Source organism: Oncorhynchus mykiss, chromosome 19 (assembly GCF_057628025.1).
Source record: "Oncorhynchus mykiss isolate SJ-2025 chromosome 19, ASM5762802v1, whole genome shotgun sequence".
NCBI lineage: Eukaryota > Metazoa > Chordata > Actinopteri > Salmoniformes > Salmonidae > Oncorhynchus > Oncorhynchus mykiss.
This window is the reverse complement of record NC_143040.1, coordinates 48604857-48622129: the sequence shown is the minus strand read 5'-3', so window position 1 is coordinate 48622129 and position 17273 is coordinate 48604857. Positions and strand designations below refer to the sequence as shown.

Genomic DNA, 17273 nt, shown 5'->3' with positions numbered 1-17273 from the left:
AGTAGTATGAGTTTCATTTAAGGACCAAAACATATACAGCTGTGCCATACAGCTTGCAAAATAGTTGTGAAGAGATTTGATGTACCGATTCCATGGCACATGGTTTATGAACTGATACACAATGACACTTGCTTCAAAACTGTCCCAGCTCTGCAGATGTTGCTGCAAAGAGAGAATCATTTGATCATTTGTTTTGGTACTGTCCATATGTAGGTTGTTTTTAGTTACAGGTTCTGGAATGGCTGAAGAATTGAAACATTTACCTAGAGTCAACTCTGCAAATAGCACTGCTGAGTGATTTGAAAAGTCCTAGTCAATCGATCAATAATACTCTTTGCAAAAATGGTCATCTTCAATTTAAATCTGTAGAAACTATGAGAACAGAAAGGTTCAGAAGTTTTGTGAAACATCACAGCTGAAACACATGGCAAATACAAATCAAAACTGCATGGTCTTCAGAGACACATTGGGGTTGAGGGTAGTTGAAGGATGGGACTAAAAACAAAAGATATACATACCAAATATATTTTACATTAGTTATGTCTAAGCTGGAAATAGTTTACTCCAATTTGAATAGGGGTGGTAGGGTTAGGGGAAAATAATCAATAAAAAGTGTTAAACCCTAGGTTCTCCCACTGATATTTTTTTTTTAATTAGCAGACCTGTACACAAACTCATTGGTCATGTGTGATGAGTACAGACAATGTACAAAATCATTGGGCAGAGGTTGTGTTCCTTTGTGTAATGGTCTGTTTCTTCTACAGTAAAATTGTTTACAGTCCCTCACACAGAGGAAGAGAGGGAAGTAGAGCACATCTGCACCTCCTCCTCCCAGCCTGAACGGCTGCCATTCCTCTGCCTGTTTTGGTCTGGAGCCACAGCTCTGTCCAGTAATGAAGATAATAGCACACCATAAGTTAAAGAAAACATATCACAGTACAAGCAAGGCAGTAGGAAGGATAGTACGGTGCTTATTCTGCAGAGGGTGATGCTGTAATGAGGCTGAGACAAAACACCATCTCCCAAACACAAAGTGCAAAACAAGTATGTTTAGAAACAAACTGGGTAGTAATGGGAGATTGTAACCATCAATTGGAAATAAGGTAGTATTATTTCAATCCTGAATGATGCAAGAAGATATCGGTGGCATGATAAGAGTGATTGTACATGACAGACTAAGAGCATATCTCAGACAGCTCTCCACAGCCTTAGTACGATTACAAGCAGACATAAGCCTAGGAAGAGTAGTGTGAATATTGTATATATTTTTTAATAATTTTGATTGTTTCTTTTTGCATATTTTAGTAGAGACCCTCAGAAATCAGCTGCCTATTGATAAAATCCCATTTAGCTTTCTCTTCCCTCCGTGAGAGTGTTTGAGTATGTGTGGGTACGTGTGTATGCACACATTCATCAAAGGCCACAGAAGACTAAAACAGCAGCAATTTCTCAATCACGTCTCTCCCGAAGAGGATGTCGACTGTGAAATGTAGAGTTTTAGCTGAGCAGGGGAGAGGAAGGGAAATACAGTAAATCAGTCTGTGGAGCAGAGGTTTTCCAACCAGGTCAAGTTAGGACCCAAGTCACCAGCAATGTATTTAGATCTTGGAGTTTCCCTGACATAGCCTCCTAGACCAACAGTATCTACAACCTCCAGCAGTCAGTCCTCTACACCCAGGGTTTGGTGGCAAAGGTGAAGTAGCCGGTGTGCCCTGCCATCTCCCTGGGGGGCATAGTTGTCTTAGAGAACAGAGGTCCCCGGGTGTCGGTGGGGGATCTCCAGGGGCCGGTGGGTACCAAAGTCTGGTAGGGGGAGCATGACGGTGCACACGTCATGCACCTTCAGCAGAACCTCCAGAGTGCTGATCGCCTCGAAACCATCATCAGCCAGCGCCTCACACGTCTTCTGCACCTGCTCAATACATGGGGAGAAGGAGCACACACACGTCCCCCTGCAGAGGGAGAGAGAGAATGAGACAGTGGGATTACAGGATGGAGACAAAGGGTAAATAAGGGTAAAACAAATAAACAAAAGGGAGTCAATTATTATGTTTGAATCTCACACACTTTGCTTCTAGGCAATTTCTATGTAAACGTCCTGAGTTTCTATGTAAACGTCATCCCTAATGGAGAATCCTCTAGCTATGTTTAAGATGATTTTTCAACGTCGATACAGATTGGAGGACCAAAAAAAAAAGCAGACACCGATTAAAATCGGCCAATTCATTAAATGTATTTGTAATAATGACAATTACAACAATACTGAATTAACACTTATTTTAACTTAATATAATACATCAATAAAATCAATTTAGCCTCATAAATAATGAAACATGTTCAATTTGGTTTAAAAAAATGCAAAAACAAAGTGTTGGAGAAGAAAGTAAAAGTGCAATATGTGCCATGTAAAAAAGCTAACGTTTCAGTTCTTTGCTCAGAACATGAGAACATATAAAAGCTGGTGGTTCCTTTTAACATGAGTCTTCAATATTCCCAGGTAACAAGTTTTAGGTTGTAGTTATTATAGGAAATATAGGACTATTTCTCTCTATACGATTTGTATTTCATATACCTTTGACTATTGGATGTTCTTATAGGCACTTTAGCATTGCCAGTGTAACAGTATAGCTTCCGTCCCTCTCCTCGCTCCTGCCTGGGCTCGAACCAGGAACACATCGACAACAGCCACCTTCGAAGCAGCGTTACCCATGCAGAGCAAGGGGAACAACTACTCCAAGTCTCAGAGCGAGTGACTTTTGAAACGCTATTAGCGCACACCCCGCTAACTAGCTAGCCATTTTACATCGTTTACACCAACCTAATCTCAGGAGTTGATAGGCTTGAAGTCATAAACAGCTCAATGCTTGAAGCATTGTAAAGAGCTGCTTGCAAAAAGCACTAAAGTGCTGTTTGAATGAATGCTTACGAGCCTGCTGGTGCATACCATCACTCAGTCAGACTGCTCTTTCAAATCATAGACTTAATTATAAACACACAGAAATACGAGCCTTAGGTCATTAATATGGTCGAATCCGGAAACTATCATCTCGAAAACAAGACTTTTATTCTTTCAGTGAAATACGGAACAGTTCCGTATTTTATCTAACAGGTGGCACCCATAAGTCTATATATTCCTGTTACATTGCACAACCTTCAATGTTATGTCATAATTACGTAAAATTCTGGCAAATTAATTCGCAACGAGCCAGGCTGCCCAAACTGTTGCATATACCCTGACACTGCGTGCAATGAATGCAAGAGAAGTGACAATTTCACCTGGTTAATATTACCTGCTAACCTGAATTTCTTTTAGCTAAATATGCAGGTTTAAAACAATTCTGTGTATTGATTTTAAGGCATTGATGTTTACAGTCGTGCAACGATTGTGCTTTTTTCGGAAATGTGCTTTTGTTAAATCATCCCCCGTTTGGCGAAGTTGGCTGTCTTTGTTTAAGAAATAGTCTTCACACAGTTCGCAATGAGCCAGGCGGCCCAAACTGCTGCATATACCCTGACTCTATTGCAAGAGAAGAGACACAATTTTCCTAGTTAAAATAAATTCATATTACCAGGCAATATTAACTAAATATGCAGGTTTAAAAATATATACTTGTGTATTGATTTTAATACAAGAAGACAAGTGTTAAATGCTGAGCTGTAATTGATGAACAGCATTCATACATAGATATTCCTCTTGTCCTGATGGGTCAGGGCAGTGTGACAGCGCTGTCTGTGGACCTTTTGGGGTGGTAAGCAAATTGGACTGGGTCTAGGGTGTCAGGTAGGGTGGATGTGATATGATCCTTGACTCGTCTCTCAAAGCACTTCATGATGACGGAAGTGAGTGCTACGGGGCAATAGTCATTTAGCTCAGTTACCTTAGCTTTCTTGGGAACAGGAACAATGGTGGCCCGCTTGAAGCATGTGGGAACAGCAGACTGGGATAGGGATTTATTGAATAGGTCCGTAAACAGCAGCCAGCAGTCTGCGCATTCTCTGATGACGCGGGTAGGAATGCCATTTGGGCGAGGTTTAACACGTTTAAATGTTTTGCTTCCGTTGGCTGCGATCTCCTGCCTTCTCCTCGTTAACACAGGTGTGAGTGTTGACGAGGAGAAGGCAGGAGATCACTCTGTCATGCTGATTGAGTTCAAATAAGACTGGAAGCTTCAAAAGGAGGGTTGTGCTTGGAATCATTATTATTCCTCTGTCAACCATGGTTACCTGCAAGGAAACACATGCCGTCATAATTGCTTTGCACAAAAAGGACTTCACAGGCAAGGATATTGATATCACTGATATGTTGTGGCGAAATCTGCACAGAGCCTTCACCGTGCACTGCCACTTTAAGAGCGCATGAGCAGTAAGGAAGAAGAATATAAAGAGAGCTCGTTCAGCTCTTTGGGGAGGGGCTCTTTGGTGGCGCGGCAGTTTGATTGTGTGTGCTGTGCTGCAGAAGTTGTTTGTTTTCAGCGTGTGTAGTTTATAGAGTATTTAACTCAATCATCGGTGGAATCGCTCTAGGTCGTGGTTGTTTTTGTTTGGGACCACGCCCGTTATGGATCGCATGGATTAGTAGCAACATTGTTGCGAAGCTTTAACATACAAACCATCGGACAGTCAGACAGTACACCTGCACGCCTGAAGACCACAGCTAAGACCTCTCTTGTTCTCTTTCTCTTTTTCTCTTCCCTCTATCGTTCCAGTGCTTTACCCTGAAACAGACTCTCTATTTTTCCAATGCACTTCCCATTGAAGTGCATTAGAGCTGGACTATTATTGCCCTGCCTGAAGTATTTGGACATTTTAGTTAAAAGGGAGGTTGCTTGCCAATTGTGTATTGTTATGTGAACTGTATTGAGATGTACTAATGACATGTGGCTGAGAAGACTGGACATTTTTAAGGCCTTTGTTGTGTCGATGAACACCCCCCACATTCATACCCTCTGCACTCATCTACTAGAAAATAATACAGATTATTGCAAATCCTATGTTGATGACTGGGTTCGTTCTTGTATGAAGTTGCTGTTGAATTGCTCTGCCAGTATTAGTATTATTGTATGAGGTATTCTTGTTTGGGTTACCCCTGTGCTGTGATGTGGGTTTTATATGGTGTGTATTCTCTTTTCTCTCCACTGGCTATCTGGTAAACAGGCTACACTCTAGGCAGTCTCTTCTGCTGATGTGTGTGGGTCTGGTAGTGGTTCTCTCTATTCTACTCTTTTCCTTTCGGCATGGTTAATACCTGCCTGGCGCCCGAACAAAAGCTTTCTTTACCCCTCTCTAATAAATACCGCGACAGAATTGGCGCCCAAACAGGGACCTGAAGAGAAACACCCATGACACCATCCACACAAGGTTGAATCATGTCTTTTGTTGGAACCCCATACTGTGTCAATGTGGACACACCTGATGGTAATCATGTTCGGGATTCTTTCATTGTGGAAGGACTTAATGAACTAATGGAGTTGGATAGCACTGACCCTAATCCCCAGGTTTCTGGCTCACCTATAACATCTCCACCATTACCCTCCCCTCAAACCCTTCCGGTTACCCTGTCCAGAGAGACTGGGAGAGGTGTCTCTGTGATCCCTGGACAACTGGAACATCAATGGACACACACCAATCATAGTTTGACAATGCAGGAGAATGCCATTCGCAAACTCAGTGAATGTGTGGAGGCTCATCAGACAGATATGCAGAGGAGGTTGGATTACCTTCCCTGTCAAATGGAGGAAAACCAACAACAAATTGTTCAGAGACAGAAATATTTACAAGATTCTCTGAAGCAGGATATTCAAGGAAAACTGCACCGGTTCAAAACACAAATGGAAACTAACCATCATCAAGTCATACTCTTTCTTGAGGACGAACAAAAACGGAGAGCAGAGGAGTCAGCCTCTGTTGTGAAGGGAGTGTGTTCTTATCTGAAGGAAGTTATGGAGGACATGAAGAACTCTCTCACAGGGGAACTACGATTTTTGATTGAACAGACTCAAAAGGACACCGTTAATGAGATGGAAAAAGCACAGAAGGCCACAGACCTTCAACTGGAAGGGCTGCACCAGGAGGTAATGCAGTGCTTTTCCCTTCTGGACAAATCTTCTGCACCGCCCTCAGGTTTTACCTCTGCCACTGGCTTGGCCAGTAAGGTAATAGGAACAGGTAGTACTACAAAAACCCCTCTGAAGATACTGTTAAACAACAGAACTCCCGCTGCCACTGTCATGCCTCCTCTAGAGCGCTCCCTCCCTATCGAACTACTTTTCCCCACTTTTGGCAGCCCAGAAGATGATGTTGATCCACTGTTTTTCTTATCTAAGTGTAATGATTTTCTTTCTATCCGGCCCCTTACTGACTTGGAGGTTCTGGCCACCCTCCGCAGTGTTCTCCATGGTACAGCAAGAGACTGGTGGGAGATAGCCCGTGAACATGTGTCAACCTGGGAGGAGTTTCAAAAAATATTCCTCTTAGCCTTCCTCTCAGAGGACTATGGGGATGAACTGGCGGAACGTGTTCGTAACAGAGTCCAGGGTGAAGCAGAGCCAATACGGGACTTTGCCTTCTCCTATCGAGTTCTATGTAGAAGATGGAAGGCTGACATTACTGAGCAGGAGATGGTCAAACTCCTTCTTAAGAACATGGTTCCCCACCTTGCTAGTCAACTTCGAGAACGTGTGCAAAATGTGGATGATCTGGTGCGGCTTGGGACTCAGTTTGAGAAGGACTGGAAGCGCCACCTCCAAACTAAAAACCCGGTTCCCTCATCCCAGTATACCAATAACTCTCCTGGGGCTAAACCGTCTCAGATATTTGTACCCAAGATCCAGGACAAAAGTCCAGTTATGTGTTGGAGGTGTAAAGTCCAACATCCTCCAGATTCTTGCCCGCTCTATGTCCAGCGTCAGGATTCAGGAAAAGGTCGGAAAGGACCGAAGACTGAAAGTCTAGACAGGCGTGGTGGCTTGCATACAATTGGGTCAGCCTTAATGCCCACCATGAAGCCTTTAGACAGCACAGCTAGCGGTCTTATTCCTATTCCGCAACAACTATTGGTTCCTCTGACTGTTAGGAACTGGAGAGGGAAGGCCATAATCGACACAGGGGCATCTTACACCCTGATGCAAGAGGCCCTGTGGCAGAACATGGCATTACCTCATGAGGAGCTACGAACATGGGAGGAGGGACCATTGTACTTGGCCAATGGAGAACCTACCACTCCCTTGGGCTGGATTAGTATAATAATACAACTGCATGGTGAGACTATTAACCTTCCTGTGGCAATTCTTGCAGATTCAAGCCTTGCATTTGCTGTAGTCCTTGGCCTAGACTTCCTGTTCTTCAGTGGACTGACCATCTCGATGTCCGAACCCTCCTATCGGCTGCACTCTGACTATTCTCAGCCTCATCCATGTCAACCTGGTAATGCACTGATTTCAGGTTGGAGCCTGCTACATTATGCAGAGTCCGGACAAGGTCAAGTCAGAGACAGAGAAAATATAAAGAGACAAAGACAAAAACATGTTCCATCAGTGAAGTCTGAGAACCCAACTATCACCCTGATTACCGCCGTCTTCTATCAGAGAGCAAAAGCAAACCTGATGCTGATTTCTACATCAAACAAGCGGTGCAACAGGCATGTCTGTCGGATGATGAAAGGTGGCAGCTATCCCAGATGTTGGACGTGAACAGTGAGGTCTGTACTCTTACACTCGGCCGTACAACCGTCTTCAAACACAAAATCTATACCCGGCATGAGGTCCCTATTAAGCAGCGTCCCTACAGGCTGTCCCCCGCCAAACTGGCCATTCTCAATGAACAGCTCAAAAGCATGTTGGAGAATGGAATTGTGGAACCTTCTTTTTCCAGATGGGCTTCTCCGGTTGTCCTGATTCCTAAGAAAGATGGTGGATATCGATTCTGTGTGGACTACAGGAAGCCGAATGCCATAACAGAAAGTGATGCCTACCCTCTACCAAACATAAATGACATACTGGAATCTCTGGCAGGAGCATCCATCTTTAGTAATCTGGATCTGAACAGTGGCTATTGGCAGGTGTCAATGGATCCCGCTAGTCAGGACAAGACTGCCTTTGTCACCCCTGCTGGTTTGTACTCCTTCAAAGTCATGCCTTTTGGTTTGAAGAATGCTCCAGCAACCTTCCAAAGGTTGATGGAGACTGTCCTGGGAGATCTGAGGGGTAGAAATTGTCTTGTGTATCTGGATGACATCATAATCTACTCCTCCTCTGTCGCGGAACATCTGCAAGACATTCAGTCCGTCTTCGACAGACTAAAGGCTGCAGGTTTGACCTTGAACTTGAAGAAGTGTCGTTTCTGTCTGCCAGAACTCAAGTTCCTTGGTCATGTGGTTAATGCTGAAGGTATCCATGCAGATCCAGACAAAGTTGCAGCCGTGCAGGAATTCCCAATTCCCACATCCCTCAAGGCTGTTCAGCGGTTTCTGGGTATGGCTGGATGGTACCACAGGTTTGTGCCTGACTTTTCAAAGGTAGCCGAACCCCTCAATCACCTTAAGAAGAAAGGTGTGAAATTCCAATGGACCCCTGCATGCCAAGGTGCATTTGAAGCACTCAAAAACAGTCTAATTACTCCTCCAGTGCTTGGACATCCTAACCTGAATGCTCATTTCATTGTGTACACAGATGCAAGTCAAACAGGACTTGGAGCAGTCTTGGCTCAACAAACAGGACTTGGAACAGAAGAAGTTCTTGCCTATGCAAGTCGCACCCTTAATTCAGCCGAGAGGAATTATTCAACGACTGAAAGGGAATGCCTCGCTGTGGTCTGGGCTTTGGAGAAATGGAGCTACTACTTGGAGGCAAAGATCTTCACCGTTGTCACAGACCACGCTGCTCTGCAGTGGGTTCTGGCATCAGGCAAGACCAACAGCCGTCTTATTCGCTGGTCTATCAGACTGCAGAAGTTTGACTTCATCATTGAGTATCGCAAAGGAAAACTGAACGTTGTACCAGATGCCCTTTCTCGGATTACAGAGACTGCCAATGTTTGTCCTCCCTTGTGCAGTACCTATACTACCGCTAAATGTCTGGATGATTCCTTTCCTCTGGATGATGAGAGTGTATGGAGAGCACAGCAGAAGGATGCTGCCATCATGGCGATCCACAAGAGTCTGTCTGAAGAAGACTCCAAGAGTCGCTTCAATGATAAGTATAGCATAATTCAGGATAAAGTGTATCGGAAAACTCCAAGAGGGGATGGAATACACAGCACCCATTATCGCGTCTTCATTCCCTCTACATTGTGTGACCAGATAATCCAAGCTTATCATGCCAATCCCATGAGTGGCCATCTTGGAGTTTTTAAAACTTATCGAAGACTACAAGATGTGGTTTACTGGCCAGGCATGTGGGTTGATACCCGGAAGTTTGTACAGCAGTGTGAAGTCTGCCAGAAATACAAACCAGACATTGGCAGACCTGCCGGGAAAATGCAGCAGACCGTGGTGAACCATCCAAATGAAATGTTGGGAATTGACCTCATGGGACCTTTTCCTCCCAGCCAGGGGACACGGAATGAATTTCTATTGGTGGTAGTGGACTACTACACACACTGGGTGGAGTTGTTTCCCCTCCGCAAAGCCACTGCATCAGCCATTGCTCTAATTCTGCGAAGGGAGGTTTTTACCAGATTCGGAATTCCAGACCAAATCCTCTCTGACCGAGGTCCACAGTTCATATCAGGAATATACAAAGAGCTCTGTACCTACTGGGGTGTAATTGCCAAGTTGACCACAGCCTACCATCCTCAGACCAACCTGACCGAGAGGGTAAACCGAACCCTGAAGGGGATGATTGCTTCATTCGTGGGGGATCAGCACACAAGGTGGGATCAGCATCTTCCAGAATTTCGCTTTGCACTGAACTCTGCCGTGCAGGAGACTTCTGGGGTCACTCCCGCCGAACTCCACCTGGGAAGACCACTAAAAGGACCGATGGACAGGGTCTTGCAAAGTTCGAATGTTTCACCTGACTGCCCAGCGTTTGATGCCGTACAACACCACCACACCTTGCTAGCCAGAGTGGAGGCCAGCAAAACCAAAGCCAAACAACGACAGCTGAGAAACTATGACAAACATAGACGAGACGTGTGTTTTCCACCCCAGTCTCGTGTCTGGGTACGTTCACATCATCTGTCAAAGGCATCTAAGAAGTTCACTGCCAAGCTAGCTTCGAGATGGAAAGGTTCATACCGTGTAGTGCAGCAGTTGGGACCAGTGAACTACTGTTTGGAGGACACTGGGGAAGATGTCAGGACAGTGCATGTTGTTGACCTAAAGCCCTGCTACCCTACGGCAGAAGAGCTGGATCGCAGGCAAAAGCAACACCTGCAGGACCTCTTCGTGGAGGACTCTGATGAGGAGGACTTCCCTGGTTTTGTGTAGCAGGAACATGAACCTGTCAAAGCCTGCATCCTCTCTGTTTCTACAGGCATTGTTTTTTCATGGGGGGAGGAGTGTGGCGAAATCTGCACAGAGCCTTCACCGTGCACTGCCACTTTAAGAGCGCATGAGCAGTAAGGAAGAAGAATATAAAGAGAGCTCGTTCAGCTCTTTGGGGAGGGGCTCTTTGGTGGCGCGACAGTTTGATTGTGTGTGCTGTGCTGCAGAAGTTGTTTGTTTTCAGCGTGTGTAGTTTATAGAGTATTTAACTCAATCATCGGTGTAATCGCTCTAGGTCGTGGTTGTTTTTGTTTGGGACCACGCCCGTTATGGATCGCATGGATTAGTAGCAACATTGTTGCGAAGCTTTAACATACAAACCATCGGACAGTCAGACAGTACACCTGCACGCCTGAAGACCACAGCTAAGACCTCTCTTGTTCTCTTTCTCTTTTTCTCTTCCCTCTATCGTTCCAGTGCTTTACCCTGAAACAGACTCTCTATTTTTCCAATGCACTTCCCATTGAAGTGCATTAGAGCTGGACTATTATTGCCCTGCCTGAAGTATTTGGACATTTTAGTTAAAAGGGAGGTTGCTTGCCAATTGTGTATTGTTATGTGAACTGTATTGAGATGTACTAATGACATGTGGCTGAGAAGACTGGACATTTTTAAGGCCTTTGTTGTGTCGATGAACACCCCCCCACATTCATACCCTCTGCACTCATCTACTAGAAAATAATACAGATTATTGCAAATCCTATGTTGATGACTGGGTTCGTTCTTGTATGAAGTTGCTGTTGAATTGCTCTGCCATTATTAGTATTAGTATTATTGTATGAGGTATTCTTGTTTGGGTTACCCCTGTGCTGTGATGTGGGTTTTATATGGTGTGTATTCTCTTTTCTCTCCACTGGCTATCTGGTAAACAGGCTACACTCTAGGCAGTCTCTTCTGCTGATGTGTGTGGGTCTGGTAGTGGTTCTCTCTATTCTACTCTTTTCCTTTCGGCATGGTTAATACCTGCCTGGCGCCCGAACAAAAGCTTTCTTTACCCCTCTCTAATAAATACCGCTACAATGTCAGCTGGTCCTTTTGTGGCAGGGCTGAAACGCAGTGGAAATGTACTTTGTGTGGATTCAGTTGATTTGAATGGCAAAGAGGAACTTTGCAATTAATTGCAATTCATCTGATCACTCTTCATAACATTCTGGAGTAAATGCAAATTGCCATCATACAAACTGAGGCAGCAGACTGAAAATTAATATTTGTGTCATTCTCAAAACTTTTGGCCACGACTGTATATACTATAAATATACCGTCTACTGCATCTTGCCTATGCCATTCGGCCATCGCTCATCCATATATTTATATGTACATATTAATTCCTTTACACTTGTGTGTATAAGGTAGTTGTGAAATTGTTAGATATTACTGCACGGACGGAACTAGAAACACAAGCATTTCGCTACACTCACATTAACAGCAACCATCATTGATTGAGAGAAGCAGAAGAGGTGGAGCTAGTGGTGATCAGGCTGTCAACAACACTGATCCAGGGAGTGTGTGAAAGCTACTGTTCAAGGTATTTGACAACTAGTCAAAATATATCACGGGCCAGGCAGCCGTGCATACTGACAGAGGCAGAGAGAGGTCAGTAACAAACACGGTTGGGCCAATTGTCTCATCTTCAAGTAGGGACATTGTGTGTGTTGTGTGGCCAGGTCTAAATCCGGTTAAGAGGGTTGTGTAGGGACAGATGGAGTGAAAGGGGTTGGAGCAGAACAAACGCAGTGGGAGAGAGAGGGACAGGTCTGCCACTCATGAGCAGTGGTGTAAAGTACTTAAGTAAAACATAGTTTTGGGGGTAATATGTACTTTAAAATGTATATTTGACTACTTTAACTTCACTACTTTCCTTAACAAAATATTGTACTTTTTACTCTACATTTTCATTGACACCCAAAAGTACTCGTTACAATTTGAATGCTTAGCAGGACAGGGGAAAAAAAAAGTCAAATTCACACACCTGGTCATCCCTCCACTTTTACTCAAGTATGACAGTTGGGTACTTTTTCCACCACTGCTCATGAGTTTAGTTTACCAGGATCACAGCAGATCCACTTAACCCAGGATCACCTCCTCCTCTGGCCAAAACCTGGACGTGCAATACTCAGGCTCCAGGGAGAAGAGTGTGTGTGTGTGTGTGTGTGTGTGTGTGTGTGTGTTTCTATGGTGACAAGGAAGCAGTGACAGGACCAGTGTTGAACTTCACAGAACTGAAAGAGCCGAGGCAGAACGTGTGTACGAATACATGAGTAGAATCAAACGCACAAGACTATGCATGCGTTTCCACTGCGATAATGCATCCAGAGAAAGCCTACACACATCATTAACTTACATCCAAGAATGTGTGCAAACTGCAAAGGATTTCCCTCTAAATACAAGCCCCACAGCAGGGGATGAGAGCAGCTTGCCAAGATATCTTCATTAACCTGGAGAGACTGAGTAAAGCATGCAGCCTAAATCACACGCCTATTACAGAAGCCTAGGTGTCACTGTGAGAAGACTTGATTTTTAGATTTAACAGTGTAGGAACAGTGAGGTGGCTTTTTAGCCTTACAAATAAAACAAGCAACACAAGCAGAGATTTACTATTAAGTGCCAAACACACACACACACACACACCCCAAAGTAGAAGTAATATATTAGACAAGCACTCACAAAAAAAAAAACGGTCTAATCTTGGAAATGTGGGATCTCTTAGATAGCAGACGTTCCATTGACAAATAAGAGCCGCCTTTCTCCTGCTAGACAGCTCTAAAGACATCCCCCATTGGCCCCATGTCTCCTGGAAGAAGGGGAGGGGGGGGGGGGGGAGTCTGTGCCAGGATACAGGGTCTTCGGAGCACAGCTTCTCTAAATGAAAAGGGGCAGGCCACTGGCCAATTTTTTAAAAAGAATTACAGTGAGAGAAAAAAAGAAATTCTTCACATTCTGCCCCTTACCCTGGTTCTCAGATAGCATGACCAAATTTAAAGCAGGGGAAAGGAAAACACACTTTTATTATTAGTGGTTATACAAGCTCTGTGCAGGAGCATGTGAAGCTCACAGCGGCAGTATAATTGACTGGTCAACTGCTGGACACCCTCGGCTGAAGCACAGAGACACACCTCCATAGTGTTCAGTCTTCTAGAGTGAATGAGAGCGAGATGGGGAAAGGGGGATGGATACCTAGTCAGTTATACAACTGAATGCATTCAACTGAAATGTGTCTTCCACATTTAACCCAACCCTTTTGAATGAAAGAGGTGCGGGGGGCTGCCTTAAATCGACATCAACGGCGCCCGGGGAACAGGCAGAACGACATATTTTTACCTTGTCAGCTCAGGGATTCGATCCAGCAACCTTTTGGTTACAGGCCTAATGCTCCTACCCACCAGGCTACCGGCCAGACTCAAGTCTCTAAGACTGGAACAGAGGGAAATAAATTGTGCCTTGCCTAAAGGAGACTCATGCAACCTCTCCCTACAGCACATAACCCTGTATGGTAATGGGACTAATTCTATATCCAGATATCTGGCTGTGTGTGTAAGGGGGAGTCGGATAGCTAAAGAGGAATATGCAGAAGTGAAACCATAAAAGGGAGGAGTGAAACATCTACTGCAGGAGAAAATGTAGGAAAGGGTGCTGGAGTCTTTGCATTGTTGCTAGTCCATGTGCCACATTCCATTTCTTATGGAGGCTTCCGTTTAATAAGATGATCAGTTCATGGGCCTCGGGATTATAAAAATCAACTCAATCTTTTACAAAGCAGTTCATAAACCAGTGATCCAAAGTAAGTAACTGTACTAAGCTAGGGTTATGTGAATAATAGCCCTGATGTATTCTATCCATGTCCCACAAACACACATGCTCGCAGAGACTGACCACCCAACTAAGCCACCAACTTGCCCAGGCTTGCCCCCAATGCACCATGGGCCCTGGTCTGCACAGAGAACACTGCATGCACTTTAATCAGGTCACTTTATTCTGAGTCCGTGTGACATGGAAGAAACAAACAGGGAGGAACACATGCGAGCCAAGGACCCATTTAATAAGCACTCTGCTGACCCAGATCAAAATCCAATATGGAAGAGTGCACTGCACTGCCAGGGAACAAAGACTTGCTGGGATTTCAGAGTGGACAGGCCAAAGTCATGTTATTGGGACCAAGTTTTTGGCTTTCTCCACACACAACCTTGTGTCTTACCCTGCCGCCTCATGGCAATCTTGGCATGTTGGACGGCCTCCCAGGGAGAAGGGATATCACCCTCCTTGCAGATGTCCTGGTTACGGACGGTAGCCTACGCAGTGCTCCCTGAACTCCTCCGCCACCTTCTCAGCATGCTGCTTAGGGAACTCCAGTGTGCAGGTGGCCTGTGGGCGGAGGATGGCGTGGGACAGAGACCTGCTGCCCTTACCTACAACCACAACAAAACAAACAGGGAATGGGTTAAGAAAGGGTATGCGACGAGTGGCAGTGGTAGTGTCATAGATGGCTGGCGTTTTCACAATGAGAAATGTCAAAAACAGATCAATACCATTTTCATGTCATATTCCATAAACGTGTCTGATGTACAGTACAGAGAGTTTGTGTAGTTGTGCAACCATCAAAATAGTAATCAAATATTGGACTGTACATCATACTATATGACCACAACAATACTTGCTGTTGTCTGATTGCGTCTGAAGCAATCTTGTGACACGTGGTTAGTGCAGGGGGACATGGTGATGGGCTACAGTGACCCTTTCTCCTCCCATTGCATCACTGCTGCTTTTGTTCTCATGGCAACAATGGGTGCAATGTTTACCCCACAGCGGCACATTGACTTGCTAAACGCCACATCGTTTGACCGACCGGATGACTGACGTCAGAGCCAGGGGCATAGACAAGTGCCTGGTAACTACTTACTGCATGTAATCTGATGCTATGTGTGGGTAGTGTTACTGCATGGTAAGCCATTTCCCAGGCTTTGTAGTTTACTCCCCAATTTCATTCACAACTCTGCTCCAGTGTGTGTGATGTTCTACTATGACAATCCTTAAGCACTATGGGGATAGCTTCAAATCGCAAGTATGCAAAACATCCAGTCACCTTCCATGGTAATATCAAGCAGGAACATTCCCTCAGGGTACACGTGAAGGCCTAAGCATGGAGTGCACATTACTTTTTTTTTTTTTACAGTGGAATATGTAAGTATCAAATAATCACACACACTACCGGTCAAAAGTTTTAGGACACCTAATCATTCAAGAGTTACTTTATTTTTATATGCCAGGACAAATGAGTTAGCTAGCTAAATCGCCATGAATGTGTAATGCTTTTCGACAGCGCTCCCAGTCTAGTCAGCATGTAATCCTGGCAGCAGGATGGAGCCTGGTCAGCGGGCAGCAAAGAGGGAAGAAATTAAACATGAGAAGCAGCAGAACATAACAGGAGACCTTGTGCTTGTGCTAGCCTGCTGAACTCCTCTAGTGACTGAATTATCCCTACAACACATGGTGCACACAGAACAGCCAACTGATAATCACCTATTAATAATCGCCTGTTTACATTGTTTACATTGCTCAGTCCCAAAGTCACTCAAGACAAAATAAGTCAACCCTGATATTAATAAGTGCTTATCGGCAGATAAGCTCATTGCAACACTGCAGGACATGTTGCGGCTCCCCATTATGCCAGGGAGGGCGAGTGGGGGATGAGCAAACAGTTTGTTCATCGATAGGCCGTTTTGAGTCGGCACACACGTTTACCGATGTTCCATCAATAACCTGCCCGACTGGGAAGGAACAGAACAGCAGTAAAGCATGATGAAGCACTGCAGCTAGAGCAGCCGTCTGCCTCCAGACACTCCTAGCCAGGCACGTACACGCGGCCAAGGCTGCAGCAGCCATCCATTAAACACCCACACACAATCATTTTTCTTCTTAAATTAATTCAACCGGTGGACACTCCTTACTGGGGGAAATTTCTAGATGGTACTACTGTGGTGTTCCATCTCACGTCTAGTTCAGATCATTCTCATGACTGACCACTTTACTGAATTTGTCAAGAGAGAAAGCTGAAGTAGAATTTGATACCTGTGGGCACTCGAAGTCTAAGAAATGGGATGTAAAAATCCACACGGTGTGTCCCAGTGAAAACAGACATCAACGGCTTTCTTCAAAGGTAGATAATCATGACAACTTGACATGCGTCATCAAAAGCCAAGTGTGATGTTGTCCCCGCCACAGCTCTTGAGTGAGAGCTTTCACTAACTGGCCCCTCTGTTACAAGAATCATTGGTGTCACATTTAGCCTTTTGTTGTTGAGTGCCTAGTTTCCCACTAGTCTATGACACATTCCTCCTCCAGGTCTTCTCTCTGTGACCCTCTCCTACAGGGACCTCTCACCAGTTTCACAGACGACAGAGCCAGGCCTGAGCTCCAGCATCATGGTAATGTTGGCAATGTCTATTGTGTAGGGGCAGGTTGAGGGTCCACAGCTCAGGGATGGGGTGCATCACATAGATCACGAGACCATTGTGACTGGCATAACCAGTCATAACCCAGGAAGATAATGGCAACATCACCCTCCTGGATAAACTCTGATAAACTCTGAATACTCTACAAAACTCATGTCTTCTATCACAGGGGGGAACCAAGGTAAAGAGTTCCAGATGTTATCACCACAAAGACTATCAAAAAGAGTGGAAACTAGTGAACATTTCCCCCATGACAAACATAACACTATTCACAAATGCATAAAAATACAAGCTTGTACAATGTATTGGGCGACATAGCTGTGTTAAGCTAAACATCAGTTCTG

The 17273-nt window shown here is 44.7% G+C and overlaps 1 pseudogene across 1 annotated transcript; it reads right to left on the bottom strand.

Annotated features, from left to right (window-relative positions):
• Nucleotides 1-627: 627 nt before the first annotated feature.
• Nucleotides 628-17166, bottom strand: LOC110497817 (tRNA (adenine(58)-N(1))-methyltransferase catalytic subunit TRMT61A-like; annotated as a pseudogene). The gene is made up of 3 exons (XR_016488959.1): nt 16859-17166; nt 14676-14886; nt 628-1952 (listed from the first exon to the last, which is right to left on the bottom strand). The product of XR_016488959.1 is annotated as a tRNA (adenine(58)-N(1))-methyltransferase catalytic subunit TRMT61A-like (transcript).
• Nucleotides 17167-17273: the final 107 nt, after the last annotated feature.